The sequence below is a fragment of the Gavialis gangeticus genome, unplaced genomic scaffold (assembly GCF_001723915.1).
Source record: "Gavialis gangeticus isolate Ggan-Ray unplaced genomic scaffold, GavGan_comp1, whole genome shotgun sequence".
Lineage (NCBI taxonomy): Eukaryota > Metazoa > Chordata > Crocodylia > Gavialidae > Gavialis > Gavialis gangeticus.
Genome location: NW_017728997.1, coordinates 37274145 through 37291731, shown reverse-complemented (window position 1 = coordinate 37291731; position 17587 = coordinate 37274145). Strand labels below are relative to the sequence as shown.

The 17587-nt window shown below is 41.8% G+C and overlaps 1 long non-coding RNA gene across 1 annotated transcript in view; it reads right to left on the bottom strand.

The window, feature by feature from the left end:
* The window catches only part of LOC109289138, a 6527-nt gene extending 2127 nt beyond the window's left edge, over window positions 1-4400 (bottom strand). Inside the window, exons 1-2 of the long non-coding RNA XR_002095307.1 lie at window positions 4103-4400; window positions 2561-2677 (exon numbers count right to left, since the gene is read on the bottom strand). This is a non-coding gene — a long non-coding RNA (uncharacterized LOC109289138). The remainder of the gene's footprint in view (window positions 1-2560; window positions 2678-4102) is intronic.
* Window positions 4401-17587: the final 13187 nt, after the last annotated feature.

The following is a 17587-nucleotide window of genomic DNA, read 5'->3' as shown; positions in this document are numbered from 1 at the left end:
CACATCCCCTGCAATAACGCCCCCCCCCCCACTCCCCCTTGTAGGGTTGGTGAGCTACCCTTGCCCTCTAGCTTCTGGCCTGAGCCACTGCAGGCATGTAGCTGCACTTCCGGAATCGGAAGTGAATGTCTGTTCACTTGCTTATCAACTCAATCTACACGGTTTAGATTAATCTGCAAAGATTAAACTGATTCCGCCTCAGGCTTTTTGACTGTCTGTACTTAGTATTGCTTATATTGAAGTGTGTCATACCTCTGTGGTTGGGTTGGGCAAGTAAAATGGCCATTAACTGATTAAATGAGAGCATCCATATAATGTTTTAATGTACTTCAATGTATGTGCCCTTAAGTCAGTGCTTCCCAAAGTTTTCCTCAGCATGACCCCATTTCCTCAGCATGATCTCTCACTCCCAACCTGCACTCCCCCACACCCCAGGCGACCCTCACTCCCCACCCACAGTCCCCCACCCCACCCCAGCTCTGCTGGTACCCTCTACTCACAATCTGCAGCCCTCCGCCCCCCACAACACTGCCAGTGGGGGCACCCAGCTGTCAGGGTTACATGACCAGAGCCACGACCCACAGCCCCCTACCCCCCCAGCAGCACCTGAGCTCTGGCTGCTGTCCATGGTAGGTGGTGGTTGCTGCGACCAGAGAGGAGCCCAGCTCCCCCCACCCATCCCCTCCACCCCCACATGGATGGCACAGCTGGAGCAGAGCCCTTGGCAGAAGGAGGATGTACGTTACCCACTGCAGGCTTGGGGCTGCCTGCCCTGCTGCCCTCCCCCTAGAGCCTCTTAAGCCCAGAAGGAGGGCAAGGAGTCTTGGTGCAGCTGTTGAGAGCTCCACACTGTCTGCACTGCAATGGCAAGGCACCTCCTGATCACCTGGCGGCAGCAGCAATGGTGGTGCAGAGTTGTGCCCCTTACTGCTGCTGGGTGGGCAGGGATGCCTCATTATGGCAGTGCATGAGGCTCCCAGTGGTGACACTGAGCCTCCCCTCCCTTCCCAGCTCTGTCTCGGAGGCCCTGAGTAGAGGGCAGCAGGGCAGGGAGCCGTGTGCCCATAGTGGGCAGCCTACAACCACCCCTGCCCCATGCACAAATCTGGAGGGCACATGTACCCCCATGCCTCCCTCCCTGGGAGTGCGTGACCCCATTTTTTATCATTGTGACCCCAAATGGGGTTGCAACCCCAAGATTAGGAAATGCTGCCTTAAGCGGTTGCCCTTCCAAGTCAAACCCAAGGCAAGTTCTCCGGCATGCATATTACATGATAAAGTACTCTGTTTAATACACACAGATATGTTATGGAGGTGTTGGTAGTGAAATTCAAGCAAGACTGAAATCCATTTGTATTATACAACCATGATAGAATTATAGCAATTTATCAGTAGTGTTGGATAGATGTAGCTGTGGTGGTACAAGAATTATGCAAGAAGCAAGGATTTTTGTAGGTGATATATCTTTGTGGGTGATATATTCCTGCCCAAGTGCAGTGGGGCTGGACCTAATGATCTTGTGAAGTCCCTTCCAGCCCCTAACATCTATGAATCTTTTATTGGAACAGCTGCATGGAGCAACTGCTGCAACAAGCTTGTCTAACAGTTGGTCCAATAAAAAGTATCACCCATAAAAATCATTGCCTCCAGCAATTTACTAGCATTTTTTTCTTTAATAACACAGCTGTGAAAAATCCGTAACGTGAATTTTGGAAAACTGTATTTTAAGGAATTTGATCTTTAAAATGGGAAAGGCTTGTTGCTCTCTCCAGGATTCAGTCTGCAATGAGTATTTGTGGGTTATATTCCAGGTTCTGCTGTTACCTTTGTCTGACCTTGAATAAAGCATTAATGGTTTCACCTGTTCTTTTTCAGTGGCACATCATAGTTTTTTGCTTGTATTTGTTTTCTATTTGAAATATCCTGAGTTTCTGATGATGCTTCTATAGACGTGTACATTTGGAGTCATTTCAAAGGGAAAGCTGCTGATCTGCTTCAAGTTTAATTCTAGATAAAGCAATGTTGAAAGTGGAGTTGTTTCACTGGTTGAAATGGCTCCAAATGTACGTGTCCATACCCTACATGGTTGTCTGATACATGGCTTGCCCATTACCCTCTGGCCTCCAAAAGGACCTGCCTATGGCCCAGATTATCCCTTCCAGTTTAATGTTTCTAAATCACATGGGGCCTAATTTTTAAGGTATTGAGAACACCCCAACTTTCCTCTACACAGGATTATAAAACTCCAAAATATTATGGTGTCACCCTCAAAAAAAATAATCTCATATGCATGAACTCTTCACTTCCCATTCTTTTCTTTTCTTTTTTTTAACTTTGTTGTAAGTAAAATACTACCATTCATACAGTGATGTAGCAGCTAAAACTAACTGCATGCTATGTGCACAGCACAGTACCGGCAGTTACTGTGCCATGCTTTAGTACTTCCAAAAGGAAATACTCCATAGGACAACATGTAGACATGCCCGTGTTTGAAAACTATTTCCTATGGTGCATCTTGTTATTGAAAGAGCAGCAAAAACCTAGTATCAGAAAAACTAACCTCTGATAGGTGAAATGCAGACTTATCAAAATGGTTGTTGTGGACTTGAGTCACTTTGTATTTGAGAATGCAAGAGTGGGGGAACTGATGAAACTTGCAGATCAAAAGGGGTGAAACCTGTTAAAGAGAGAACAATTTACCCATATAACATTTCAGATGAAAAGATTTGAATGGATTTCACATGTTCAATACAAAGGAAAAGCTACTCTGACTTTAGCACGTTTTGGATAAGGCCTGTGGAGCAGCTTTGGTGCCAGGTGCTCTCTGAGGACAGGACAGAACCTTTAACAAGTGACTTAACTTCTCAGGTTTCACTTTTTTTCTTTTTTGTTTAGCTGCATTGAAGTCAGTAGCTCTTTTCCAGATAATACTGTAGCTTTATCAGTCACAAATAGCAAAAGAAGCAACAAAACCTTACTATGAATGAAATTTAAAAAAGGATCTTTAATAAGACCTAATTGTTATATCCTGAATGAATATATTGAGGTAAATTAAAGTTATTCATGTTGAATTATTCAGTATGCTATAGCGTATGAAGCTTTAAAATGTGTCAGTTATTTAAGAGAAGAGAGGCTTAGCTGCTTTTTTTTCATTTTTTTTTCCTTGTGGTTAACCAGATATTTCCATGCAAGTGAAGCCTAAAAATATTTTCCACTACAGAATTGTAATGGTCTATTCCATAAATATACTCTCACCTTATTGTATTATCACAAATATTTTTTATGATCAATTGATTTGATTTGATTTTTATTCTTTTATATTGTATAATGCTATTTTTCCTGTTAAATCAAAAAGCAAAGCTCAAATCTTTTTAATTGAGACTTGTACAAATTACACTTCATAGTAAAATCTTCAATGACTGAAGATTTTTGTCTTCTCTTCCTTATTTAATTAAGTCTTTCTTATCATGAACATATCTTATGAATATGAACCAGCATCTTAAGTTAATATATGATAAACAATTGTATGTAATTATTCCTTGCTTGTGGAGGCAGAAAATCAATTTTTGTTTAATTTGTGGTTGCATTCACTGAGATGTGGAAGCACTGAATTTACTGAGTCTATTAATATGGCTGTTCTTGTAATGGGTCATTTTGTGTACCATACTATGTATTAGTTGGTTGCTGCCATCCACCCTAACAATAGCAGTTTTTCTGTGTTGCTTTTCAACAACTTTGTCTGTGAAACAATTAACTTGTCTGAACCTTGCTACAGTGTGGCAGTCACTGCTTTTGGAGTCTGGAAGGGACAGCACCCTGTAACTGTAAAACAGTCTACTTAATACAAGAGTTATTGAAATCTAGCCCAGGCCTTCTGTCCCCCCATATACATTGCTACCACTGGCTTTTCATACATGTAAAAGGTTTGCAAGATCATGTCTTTCTTGTTACCTACAGAATGGATTACATGCTTATCTTTGAACTCCTCCCATAGTGCCTGTAGTTTACTTCCATTGTTGTTTAAATACAGGATAAGTATATGTTCACTAAGCATATGTTACAAAAGAATGCATAAATTCCTTTAAAAAAATACAACACTTACCATAAGTCGTACAGATGCGAAGAAAAGTACATTCATTACTTTGCATTCTTGACAGCGTGAGATGGCAGAGTAGGAAAGTGTGGGGTTTTCCGCCTCTCTTGCAAACTGCTTTGGGACCTCTGCCTGCATGTTGTATTTTAGGTGCCAGACATGGTATCTTCCTGTTTTCATTTCATGAAGTGCTGTAAGCAATAGTAGCATTTAAATAAACCATGTTGGCCAAACCAGATAAGCACTTGAACACTGCTTTATAGGCTCTAGCTAATGTTTCAGCTGCCTCCTTTTCAGTGTCTTCAGATAAAAGCCAAGTGGTTCAGAAGTGATAAACAGAACTCTGTTTCATGGAACTGAAAGTGCTGCTGTGGAATTGGTTTTCCCTTCCCCTCCACACTGCTTGTCTATATTTATTCTTGGGCTCAGAATACCAGAAGCCAGGAAGTGCCTCATCCCAAAACAATACTTCTGCATGCTTGATAGACTTTTGACAGGTTTTTCTGTCTACTATGCTCCTTATTCAGAACAAACATTTTAACATGTCGATAATAATCAGAAAACTTCCATTTATATATCTATGTATACTTGAATGTAGTGCAACATCCTGCTTTGTTACTCACATGTTAAAAGTAGTATTTTCCTACGTTGTTTGCCATATACTGTTTTTTCTTCTATTCATTTGATTTCAGTAGGGTTTCACAGAGCAGAATGTGACCCATTTTTACAGCCAGTACAACAGCATTTGTTTGTCACCTCATGCACAAAAGGCAGCCATCTGCACTTAGTCTGAATGCTTAAATTCAGATTAGAGGAAATGAGAAAAAAATATAATGGGAAAGTGCACTTCTCTTATATACTGTATTAACACTGCCTCACAAAATGGCAGTTAGTTTTCAAAAATGTAAAAGCTTAGTGCAGAAAAAGCAGTCATAAGTTACAATGCAGCACAAATCATAATATCGCCATGTTTCTTGTCAATTGTCTTGTCCTATAAGAGGTCATGTATTGCATGCAAAATTTAACAATGCCAAAAAAAATTCTTATCTCTCATGCATAACTCTCATTGAAATCAGGCATGGATGTAAGGATAGAATTTAGTCGTGGTCTCTCACCTGATAACATTAAAGCCTTTTTAAGTCAAGCAACATCACTGCAGGGCTAGTAAGGGATACAGATATACTTTGGTCACCACTAAGGGAATTTTCTCCTTGGAGCTGGAACAGCGCAGTTATCTAATATTAGTTAATGATAGTCACCCCTAAATCTTTTCTTTTTGGGGGGGCTATATCCATTGAGTTCCTATAAGGCATGTTTTCCAACACTTTAATCATTTTCATGGTTCTGTTGAAGAACTGGAGAGGGCTCAGACATAATGAACTGTGGACACCAGAACTGGATGCAGGCTTCCAGGGGCTATCAGCTTAGTGCTTCCCCTTCCTTGATCTCATCATTTCTTTCAGTCACAGAACGGCACTGGGAGTCATGTTTGGCTGATTATTCGCTATGACCCCAAAGTCCTCTTCAGAATCGCTGCTTCCAGTAAAGTATCACTTACTTTCTTCCTAGAGATATGACCCTATATATAATATTTTTTAGCCCATTCTATCAAACAGAGCAGTTTGCAGTGCATCAGTGACCTGTTTTCTCAGCTATTTAATACTCCCTCAATCAGTGTGATTTGCAAACTTTTTTATTTGTGATTTTGTGTTTTCTTTCAAATGACTGATTAAAAGAGTCAAACCTTGCTGGCCTTTCCTTCAGAAGTAGAAGTTTATTTACAGCTTTTGCCAAAACAGTACAATAAAATAACAATAAAATGATATTATAAAAACAGCATTTATATAAATTGTAATTTTACTAAAAGTATATAATAAGATTATCCATTGTACTAGTTTACACAAAATTAAAACAGAACATGATGTATGATGATATTAAAGAAAATGTAAAATGAAGTCATGAACGATAAAATAAAAGAGGAAAATTCTATTTGATTTGATTTGGGCCCTTATTTTTGGTTCAAGTAGCACCTATACCTAAGGTGTATAGGACAAAAAGAATCCAGATTTGTTTTTCTTCATTAGCCTACTATTTAATATTTGCCATTAATGAAGATATTAATTTCCCTCTCATTTCTTTAAAAACATACGAGACCACAGATAATTATTTAAGTCACCGATCACTATCTTTCTACAAAAGCATAATCTGTCTGAATATGGAGTCCAACACGACCTGCCCATGGTGATTGCAAATCTCATTAAAGTGAATCTCAATCTAGTAATGCCCTCTCATTGTTTGTCATTTTGCACCTAGGCCAAAGGAGTGTTTTATAAATCTTATAAAAGGGGAAGTTTGCAAGTCTCACTGCCAGCATATCTGTCCGCATGCTGCCATCTTTAATTCTTAAATGTATGTTTTGTTTTAAACAGCAGGGAAATATTGGATAAGTGATTTTCAGTACATGTGTCTGGAGGAGAATATAGATATTCTTTAGCCATCCAAACCAAGGTTTATTTGGCAGAGGAGAGGCTTCCAAAATGCACTATCTGGTAGGCATAATATATCTAATTTTCATTCAGTAATTTAGGGTTCTTAATTGAGCTAAAGTGCTCAAGTTTTATCAGTCTAATTTCAGAGTGGTTTTCATGTGAACCATAGCAACCCTTTCCTTCAGTCTAAGACCATGTGCCAGACTTGGGATACTGACACCTTCCTTTACCATTAAATTGCCAGCACCTCATGAAGACCACTGTCAGTAACTCCTATATCTAGTGTCTGTTTCTTTATCTGGTAGTGGCTGTAGGGCCAATCTCTGCTTCTGGGAGTGATGGAGCACAGCTAGAACTAGATCCTGTCATGACTTTTTGCTAGTACAGGATCATAATTGGCTACTCCACACCAATAAGTAGAAACTTCTGTGGCTGGGACACTCCACACATAATGGAGCTCCCAGCTGTCGAGTGTACAGACAGCCCCATGGCTGGCGGATCGCAGTTGATGTGGTCTCCCAGCCATGGAGGTGCCTGAGGCATCCCTGCAGCTGGCAACCCTGTCAGCTGTGAGCTCTCAGTCTCTGGGGTGTATATAGGCCCCCAGCTGAGAGCCTGATCAGTTGATGGGGCTCCCAGCCACATGTTCATGCATGTTAGTAAGGAGCTACAAAGTTACTACACATTAGGCATGTCTACATGAGATTTATTAGCACAGTAAACATTGTGCATCTAAACATGTGCACCTATTAGTCTGGAATAAATTAATTTACTCTTCAGTACTTGTAAAGTACTTGTAAAGAAATACAAGTACTATTATGCTGTGGACTAAAACACTTGGCAGCAGTACACATGTAGATGCTGCCCTGGCTGGCTGGGGCACAAGGTGCTGCCTGCTGGCTAGTCCCACAGTGAAACAACCTCATGCTCCAGACAGCCCTTTTGCAGCAGGATGAGCCAGTGGGGAGCAGCCCTTGGCTGGCAGACTGACCCCCTGGGCCCCCTGCTAGCTGGAGCTGCTCCAACCCAGCTCAACATGCTGTGATAAGCAGCAGAGTTTATTGCATCACTTTAATATGGACATGCAGACGCACCAGTTTTTTGGAATAACTTTGTGACTTACTCCTCCTTTTATCACGCCATTAGTCGATCTAAATGTGTGACAGGTAACACCTGAAGCTGTAATTAATTGGTTAATCATGTGTTAAGTATAACATATAGATGCGAACTTCGATACATTAACAAGGAGCTTGCAGAGATACCTGTGAGCAGTCTCCAGCTTTTTCAAAGAGGGCCATCAATTCTTGAGTGAACATTATATGCATGCCCTAACAAAGTGCTCCCTCATTCTTCAGTTCTGAATTAGTAGGAACTCTGTTCAGTGTGCCATATTCCACAGTACCGTTTCCACAGTACTACTTCTAGCAGTTCTTCTCTCACCTAAGTAATGACCCAGCCTTCCCTGACAGATGTGAGAGGATTCCAACATAAAGGGCACTTTTACGCATGCTTGGGGAAAGGGGTGGGCACTTTAATTAGAGCTGCTATTGGAGCCGCTGTAACTAAAATGCTGAAGCATCTTGTGTATCAGCATCCCTGTGCTTGAAAATGGTGACAGGGGTATTTGAACTGAAGCTTGTTCAAATGTCCCTGCCACCATTTTCAAGTGCAGAGAGACTGATATGCAAGATGCAGGTGGCTCCTTAGAGCGCAGTAATTGGCATGCTCCAGCAGACTCAATTAATTGAGACTGCTCCAACATGCTGTAATTACAGCACATCAGAGCAACCTCCACGTTCTTGTACAGGCACCCAAAGTGTCATGGCCAGGGGACCACTTTAATTTTTCTGCATAAGTGAGTTTTGCTCAACAAAGAGAGAGAGGGAATTTTTTCTACATGTATTTTCTCCTTTCAGGTTTTCTGCAAAATTCCTGCCAAATATAAGTTTAAAAACTGGCAAAAAAGGACAGCAAAATTTACAGGTATTTAACAAAAATCTATGAACAGATGTAGGCACAGATGAACAAGCTAAAAACATCTTTATTTTTTTTTATCACACATGGATTAGATTTTTTGTTATTTACTCTCTGAGTCTAGGAGATTCAAGAGTGGTTACAGTTACAATTGCTCAAACAGAATATGCATTCATTTCCAGTGATCTTAAAATCATGTCCAATAATTGGTAAATTCAAAGGCTGATATAAAAAGTGACATTGGTTCTGCTACCTGTGGAACACTTGCTTATACTGACAAGATGGCTGAATGTGACTGTGCAAGTGTGTCCCTACCCAATATGACTGTATATCACCATAGGAGTACAGAGTCAGAGTTAGGGTTGACATCTTAGTATTTTTGATATACTGTAATCTGTATACTACATCTGTATCCATATGTTAGCAAAAACTAGTTAGTTAGCATTATATTGTAAAAACGTCTGTGAGAAGAGCTGAGACTCTAATGGCAAAAATGTGAAATTAAATCTTTTAGAATCACAGTTTAGAGTTAAATAAAGCTTCCTAAAACAAGCTGCTTTCAATAAGCATGTAGATAATATAGGATTAAGATTAATTTACTGTGACTTGCTAATAAGTACATTAAATGCAGTTTAAAGATAGGTTCAAATCAAGCTCTTATACCTGAATTCTGGGGAAAGAGATATGTGAGGATCCAAGCTTTCCATCTTGGGACCCATCCCTAATAGACTTAATTCTGAACTTGTACTTCCTGTGCAACTGCATCCTTTGTGACAGGGAAGTTTGCTATTCTAGTGAAGAGCGCTATTAGTGATTATGACATCTCATTGTGATTTGTAGTTCTCTAGGCTCCACTTCTGTAGCAGTAGGCCAAAAGATTCATTCTGGCTCACGGTAACTTGATGGCTAGCTTTCTGAAGTGCTTCAGGTCATATGCCATTAAAATAAGTGCAATTATTGCAAAGATGATCAAAACAAGATCCCGCCAAAAGAACTCAAGGCATTTGATTGGGAAAAGTGTCCTACAGCCACCTAGCTCATTCCCACTTAACTGGCTCAAAGGCTTTCCCTTAATGGCAGCTGGGCTTGCACAGCTGAGGTTAGTGAGAGAAGACTTGAAGTCTTCCAACCAGAGTTTGAGATATAGAATGTGGCAGTCACAATTCCAGGGATTGTTGAGTATGTTCACTTCTTCCAGGCTGACTAAGCTGTCAAATACACCAGTGGGAACAGTGGTCAAGCTGTTATTCTGTAGATAAAGTCGCTTGGTGCTAGCAGGCAGGGCAGGCACTTCCTTTAGTCCCCTTGAGCTGCAGTCAATGAGCTGGATCTTCATTCCTTTGGGTGATTTGCATATGCAAGGAGGAGGGCAGACTTCAGCTTGGACTGTGCTAACCAGTAGTAAGACAGCAACTCCTGCAGCAGTAGGGAACTCCATCTTGATCATGTCTTAACTACAGAAAAGACAACACAATTTAATAAAAATCATGTATTGGTAGTTACAATTCTGCACCTTAAGCTATAATGTAACATTGTTTCCAGTGTTACCTCCTGTTTCAGTGGAAGTGGACTATCCTGGCAGAGTTTCTTTTCCCTCTCTAGTTCACATAATGCTGTTCTCCCTGACACTGGCTAATGCAAATGTATTTGTGAAAATACCACAACTACAATGTTTATCGTTTCACTCCATTATAATATAAAATAATACTTCCAAAGCTCTTTTATTGAAGTAGCTCAAGAAGGTCGAAATTAGATCTTAGATAATTTAAAACAAAGGCTTTTGATTCTGGTTCCAGGCTTACTCATATTTAGAATATTGAAACATTTAAATTTGGTTCTGAAACCAGATTTTGGATATTTGAGCTCACGAGATTTCAGCCATGTTGAACAGTTTAAAATGTTTTCTAATCACGTACCCTTCAGAGCTTTTTAGCTACATCTCATTTAGACATTAGAAAATGTTCATAATCTATCATATCAAAACAATCTGTAAGAAAATCAAAGGAGTGTAGATTAGAGTCTTTTCTTAACTTATTCATTTCATACTTTAAACTTTTAGAGGTTAAAGAACATGGATAACAACCTACAATAAAGATCTATAAGTTGTGCTTATGTGCTCTGACACTGCTTCCAGCTCTACTCCCATGTCTTAGGATGACAGGTAAATCATTCATTTGCTCTAACAAACTCAGTTTTGTGGAACTGCTTCTCATCATCTATCCCACCCATGCTCACTTCAAAACTCCTGATAATGTTTCCGTCCTTCAGATACCTCTTTCCCCTACCCTATCCCCTCCAGTATTGTTGTAAGCATGGCCAAGCTTTGGACTAAATTGGGAATTCAGGCCAATTTCCCTTGTGCTACTAGGGGACTACAGGTCCAAATTTGGAGCTTGGCACCATCTTTTGTTATAACTATAGTTTACCCCATAATTAATAGTTTTTCTTTTTAATACACCATTTAACTGCACATTTTAAAGAAAATAATTCTGATTTGTGTAGTACCCAGGATGTATACTCTGCATGTGGCATATAGTTTAAAAGTATGGGCTTTTATTACAATGTACTGCAAGCAATGTGCCTCTTAGCTAAAAGAACATGAGAATGCCTGAATTATGGAGGTTTTCTTGCAGACAGAAGAAGTTGGAAGGCTTTCATAAGAGTGATTGAAAATTAGACTGGTCAAAGCACTGAAGCTCACAAGCAGAGAGAGGAGACCTATTAAATAATTTTTATCTGTAACGTTTAATGGCAGAGTGGCTTTAACAAAGAAGTAATATAGAATTTATATTCTGTAGAAGTCAGTATGGAGTTTGGACAGAAAGCTCTTCTGTGATAATATCTTAAAAGTGACTAGACTAAACTCCAGTGAGAAAATATTTCAAAAGAAAGGCTTAAAAAACTAAACAAACAAAAAAGATGACATGGTTTTCTTGCAGGAAATTTTAATAAAGGCTAAGGTGGGCAAAATGCCTATTTGGTTGGATTTGCTTTTGACAATTCTTTGCTTCAAAGTTCAGGGGATGTGTGAATTTCTTTTTAAATACCAAGGGATTCAATTTTGGTCAAGACTTTACTCTTTGAATATGAAATGATGTTTTCGGCATCCTGCATGTGATATGGATAGAATAGCACCATGTTTTATTCCCCTTCCATTTTTTTAAATGGGCAAAACAATTAAAATTTGTCTACTGAAAAGTGTCTGTCATGGTATGTCAAACCTGCTTTAGAAATCAGCCCTTCTGAAATGGGATAGTAAAATACTTGTCCTGTTGTCTGCATAAAATCCTTGGTTTTATCACTATTTATGTCAGTGAGAGGTCAAAACATAGCTGCAACCACAAGCGTAGCTGAGAAAATGTCCCTTCTTATATACCGAAATCAACAAAGGCTGTATTTCCAATGAATTTTTAATAATGATGAGAGAACACTGACAGCTCTGGAGTTTTTAAATCTTGAGTGGAACAGATTTCATAAATGCAATATTGCAGCCATCTGGGATTTTGTTAAATAGAAGCTTGTCCTTATTTTGAAGTAGTTTGGAAAGTCTAAAATTGTCCAAACAAAACTGCTGCAGTGTGTGGTGAAACACTTACAAAACAAAGAGTGCACACAGGCATCCTAAGAGATCTCGGATTTTATTAGCTCTATTTCCAAATATTTGACGGAGCCACATGCTCAAGAAATAATGCAGATCATGTAATTACTTTCTCAAGTTAGGCAATTTCAGATTTAGCCTGAAAGTTTGAGTGAAATACTTTCCCCTACAATTTAAGTAGGATTTTATTCCATATTATTACAAACAACATAGCTGAAATGTTAATTTTTGAAAATTGCTAATCTCATCCTAATCACAAAATAACCCTCTAAGTGTACAGTGCCATCTTACACCTTCAAAATTTCAGTAGAGACTGGTAACTTCTTAAAGATGCACCTTAAAATGAGAGTATTTGATCTGACTAAAATTTGGTAAACAATGTGTATCCTAAGGCACCTGTGTTACTGTATAATCTGTAAACACCAACAAATGCCAAATTAAATTGGAATCAGACCTAAGAAACAACAAATGGGTTGGCTGCAGGACTTACCCTTAGTTTTTGGTGTGCGATTCTTTTCTCTTCTCTCCGTGCGGTGGAGCTTCGGATCAAATGGAACAAATTTAGTTGGCTTTTCAAAGATAAAGAAAGGAACATAAGTAGAATATGAGCCTTTTCCTGTGCATAACAGGAAGCCTTTCTCCTTGGGAAAAGCATGGTATCATCTGGCTGTTGGAGCTTTTGTAATCATTTCAGCACAAATAAGTGAAAAGGATTCTGTGGTTTTTATTTTTTCATAGTTTTCTTTTCTTTTTAAAAGGTGGCAGGTTTTTAAACTCTGAAAAGACTCATGGCAAGTATTAACCAGTAATAAAATCAAGCTTAGACTTCATCACTCACAGGTGGGGCAGGATAAAGACATATATATTAAGATTATAGAGCAGATAATGTTAGTTCATTAAACAGTTCTGGGTTTTTTAATAAGCCAAGGATGTATATATTCTGCCCTTTTTTCTGAACTTGTAAAACTTATGAAAATATATTGTAGTATCCACATGTGAATGACTTACAATAAGTATCAACTTTTTTGTGCAAGACAGTGGTGCAGGCTCATTAGAATATACTGTACTGTTCAGGTTACCCAGAGACAGATTCATTCATACCAGAAGAGGGTTGGAGGAATAGAAAGTTTATCCTAAATGAGGACACGGAAACAATTTGATGGGCATTTATACACGTGCTCTGGGAGGCAGGGGGAGGGGGCTTTAATTAAAGCACCTAGAGCATTATGTGTATCAGCGTCCCCATACTTAAAAGTGGGGGTGGGGGCGCTTTAACTAAAGCTCATTCAATAAACTTACTGAACTAAAGCTTACCAAATGAGCTTTAGTTAAAGTGCTGCCGCCCCCATTATTCAGTGTGGGGATGCTGATACACATGATGCTGAAGCCTGCTGCAGTTCAGTAATTACCATGCTTCAGCAGACTTGATTAATCAAGTCTCCTCTGACGTATAATTACAGTACATTAGAGCAGCCTCAATGTATGTGTATAAATGCCCAATATGTCTAGCCTGGCAAAATGAAGACTGAGAGGTATGATTGCTCCTTATCTGTACATTTGGAAGTAAATATCAGGGAAAATAGATCTATTTAAGCCAAGGGGCAATGTTAATACAGGAACAAATGAGTGTAAGTCACTTAAATCAGGGTTAGTCCCAAAATTTTACTTGTGCAAAATCATGACTTCTGGGTGCTAGAAAGAGGAATCCAGTGGCCTAGTGTTTAGGGCACTTGCCCAGAAATCAGGACACCCAGGTTCAAGGTCCCACTAAAGACAGGGATTGAGCCTTTGTCTCCCGTTTCCTATCAACATTCCCTTACCATTAGGCTACAGAATGGGCCTTGCCCAGGTCCTTAGCCTCTTTCTTGCCAGTAACCTCTCCCTCTTGGCAGTTATTTCAATGTCTGTTCTGCATTCTCAATGATGACCAATACTTATTCCCTCACAAGCCTATTTTGTCCAGTTACCCCCTTTTGATTTGAGAACACCACTGGATATAAGGCCTTGCTACATATTTGGAAAACTTAGTTCACGTTTTCTGCTTTTTCCTTTAATCTTTCTTCTACTCTTCTGTCCTTGAATTGATCCTCTCTACATGGTTTTCCTTATCTCCTTGAGGCCAGCACCTCTATACCTGGGGCCTTTCTTTGTGAGAGAGGTGTGCTTTATATATCATACACACACACAGATAAATCCGGTATGCTTCGGACCCAGCACCTGCACAATATTTGAAAGTAATTTCTGAAATGTAAGTTAAGCATGTGGAGGGGGGGTAACAGTGGCCGGTCACTGTCTAGCCAGCTGGATGCAGAGAGAGACACTTGCATGTGACCACTCCACATCTGGCTGTGGCTCTGGGATGAGCCACTACTACTCCAGGATCACCCACCAAAATGCCAGATAGCAGAGAGTGCTGGATTTTTAAAACCCAGATTTATGAGGTTCTACTGTACATATTAGTGGACCAATGTTTCACTCTGTTCTTCCCCCATTTTTCAGAATATTTCTCATCGGCAGGGATCCTGGTTTTCTCCATTTTAAAACCACAGATTCTCTGATTTTAAAAACCCCTGCAAATTCTCTGATTAAAATATCCCAAATCCATGTTTTTTCCACAATTAAAATGAAACACCATATTATATTGATTCCAAACAAAAAAAAGAGGCCTGTCACATGTAGTGGGGAGGGATCATATGATTGGGGGGAGCAGTGATATGCCAGTGCCCTGCCCATTCTGTTGCCCCTTACTCCCAAGCCAGGCCCACCCCCCAACCCCTGCTGCTGCCCTTAACTCCCAATCCATAGACCCCAGCCTTACCAGCAATGTTCCCTCTGAGGAGTAGCGGTCTGTGAGCATGCTGTTTCAGTCCGTGAGCATGCCACTGGTAAGTGTCCCAAAGTAAGTGTCCAGATGGGAGCAGGCAGGGTTCAGCCACCACCCTTCTCCATGCTAACTGCTGCTCAGAGCAGCGCAGTGGAGTGCTGTGGGGCAGCTATGGGCTGGATACAATCAATTAATAGAACTGAAAGGGATGCACCAGAGCTGGTGTGGGACACTTACCAAAGGTATGCTCCTCACTCCTCACGCAGGGCAGGCAGTGGCTCCTCCCCAAGGCAAGACAGGGACAGGGACAGGGAACTGCTCTGCTTCCCCGCATCACCTTGGAGTGAGGAGGCACATGGTGTCAGTGCTGGGGAGTGGAGCAGTTCCCCGGAGCCGGTGGAACCCATGCCAGCCCCTAGCCCCATGTGTCCCAGCCAACAGCAGAGGGTTTGGGATTGACCGAGTGTGGTCAGGGGATAGAAAGGTAAAAAAGGTTTATTGACTTAACAAAAACACAACTATGCGTAGTAACAAAACAAACAATTACAGACAAGAATAATTTGTGTCAGCAACTTATTGGCAGTCCCTTCTGAAGCCTGATGTATGACAAGTTTCTCTTTCCACAAAGCTCAGCCAAGTCAGGTGTCCCCAATCAGCGCTGTCCAAGAGGTAACGGGAAGGACCCTGGTATTCAGTCCTTGGGCTCCTCGAGATCTATGGGCCCACTGATCCAGGTCAACAGCTAATTTAATCCCTTTCACAGAGCTGTATCTTCCTTCTGAATGATTTCCAGATGTTTCAGCCAATTTATAACTTCTGAACTGTGCTGATAACTTATCCACTCAGATTCTTTTTATTTCAACTGTCCTAAGACTGACCAATAGCAGTACAAGCCTTACATTCTTTTGATAAGGTTAAATTTTAACTACACCACAGGGTCTTACTACTTCAAGGCTTTGCTAAATTTACTAGGCCTTACTACATCTTAAACTTTAATTAGACTCTTAGCAACAACATATAGCTTAATATCTAAACAAATGACAGAAAAACACTTGGTCTAATCTTCATAGAGCCTTCAGCAAGAACCTTTATCACACAGACATAATTTCAGCTGTCACACCATCCCTGCGTTGCCTCATCTCACCTCAGGAAGAAGCTGCTGCCTGCCCCACGTGAGACTCTGCCAGGTCTGGGGAACTGCTCCACTCTCCAGCCCCGACACCATGTGCCTCCTCACTCCCCAAGGCAATACAGGGAAGCGGAGCAGTTCTCCAGACCAAGCAGACCCTGTGCCAGCCCCTGTCCCCACCCCTGCCTCACCTCAGGGGGGAGCCGCTGCCTGCCCTGCATGAGGAGTGAGGAGCTTGCCTTCAGTAAGTGTCCCACGCTAGTCCTGATGCCTCCGCCCCACTCTGCACCCAGTTCCTCTCCAGGCAGGTGCACAGCCTTAAAAGGTTTGTGCGTGGCAAGATTTTTACTTGGCCATGCATGCACACAGCTTAGAGGGAACACTGCCTGACAGTGCTCCTCACTCCCAAACCACAGCACCCAGTTTCCCCCCACCCTGGGCCATGCTGGTGCCCCTCACTCCCAACTCACAGCTTTCTGACCCTCCCAGTGCCCTTCACTCTCTACCCACAGTCCCATGGGCCCTGATGGTGCCCCTCACTCCCCACGCACAGCCCCCTGTCTCACCCTAGCCCTGCCTGAGAGGGTCCCCAGCTGCCAGGGCTATGAACCCAGGGACTCAGGTGTACAGCCCCCTGCCCTCATAGCAGTGCCTGAGCCCCAGCTGCTGCCTGTGGAAAGCAGAAGTTGCTGCAGTGGAGCAGAGCCTGGAGCCCAGAGTCTAGCTCTCCCTCCCTCATGGGTGGTATTGCTGGAGCAGACTCTATGTGGGAGTAGGGCATGGATACAGGCTGGTGGCTTCAGGTAGGGGCTCCCCACCCTGATGCCCTCCCCCTGGAGCCTCTGTGGCCCAGTGGACAGGACCCAGCACAGCAGGGCAGAGCATAGCAGGGATACTCAGTGCCACCAGTGCAAGCCTCATGCTGCCATAGTAAGACACCCCCTGCCCATCTAGCACCAAGTTGTACCCGCCTCTATTGCCAGGCAGGGGGAACTTCACCATAGCAGCATGGGGCTTCCAGAGGCAGTACCAAGCCTCCCCACTCTGTTCTGCCCTTCTGTGCTGAATCCCACTGTCACAAAGCACTTAGGTGCCCTGCGCCAGAAAGCAGAAATGGTTCAGGAGAGACGCCTAGTGGCGAGAAGGGGGGGGCTCAGCTGCCAGTCACCAGGGCAGCACAGGTGCTGGTTGCTAGGACAACAAGTGAAAACCAGCTGACAGGAAGGGGCAGGGCTTAGCCCTTCTTAAGCCCAGGCATGAGGCCAGGAGGGCAGTTACCCTCTGGTGGCCAAGGAAGGGGGAGCTTAACCAGTGTAGAGAGAGAGGAATAGCCTGACTGCATGAGCATCCCCTGGTTGCTGCCATGGGTTGTAGTATTTCCCGGTAGGGATTGAATGTTGTTCTGACCGTACAGTTTAGCTTTATGAATCATAGAAGTAGGGTCGGAAGGGACCTTGTAGATCTTCAAGTCCGACCCCCC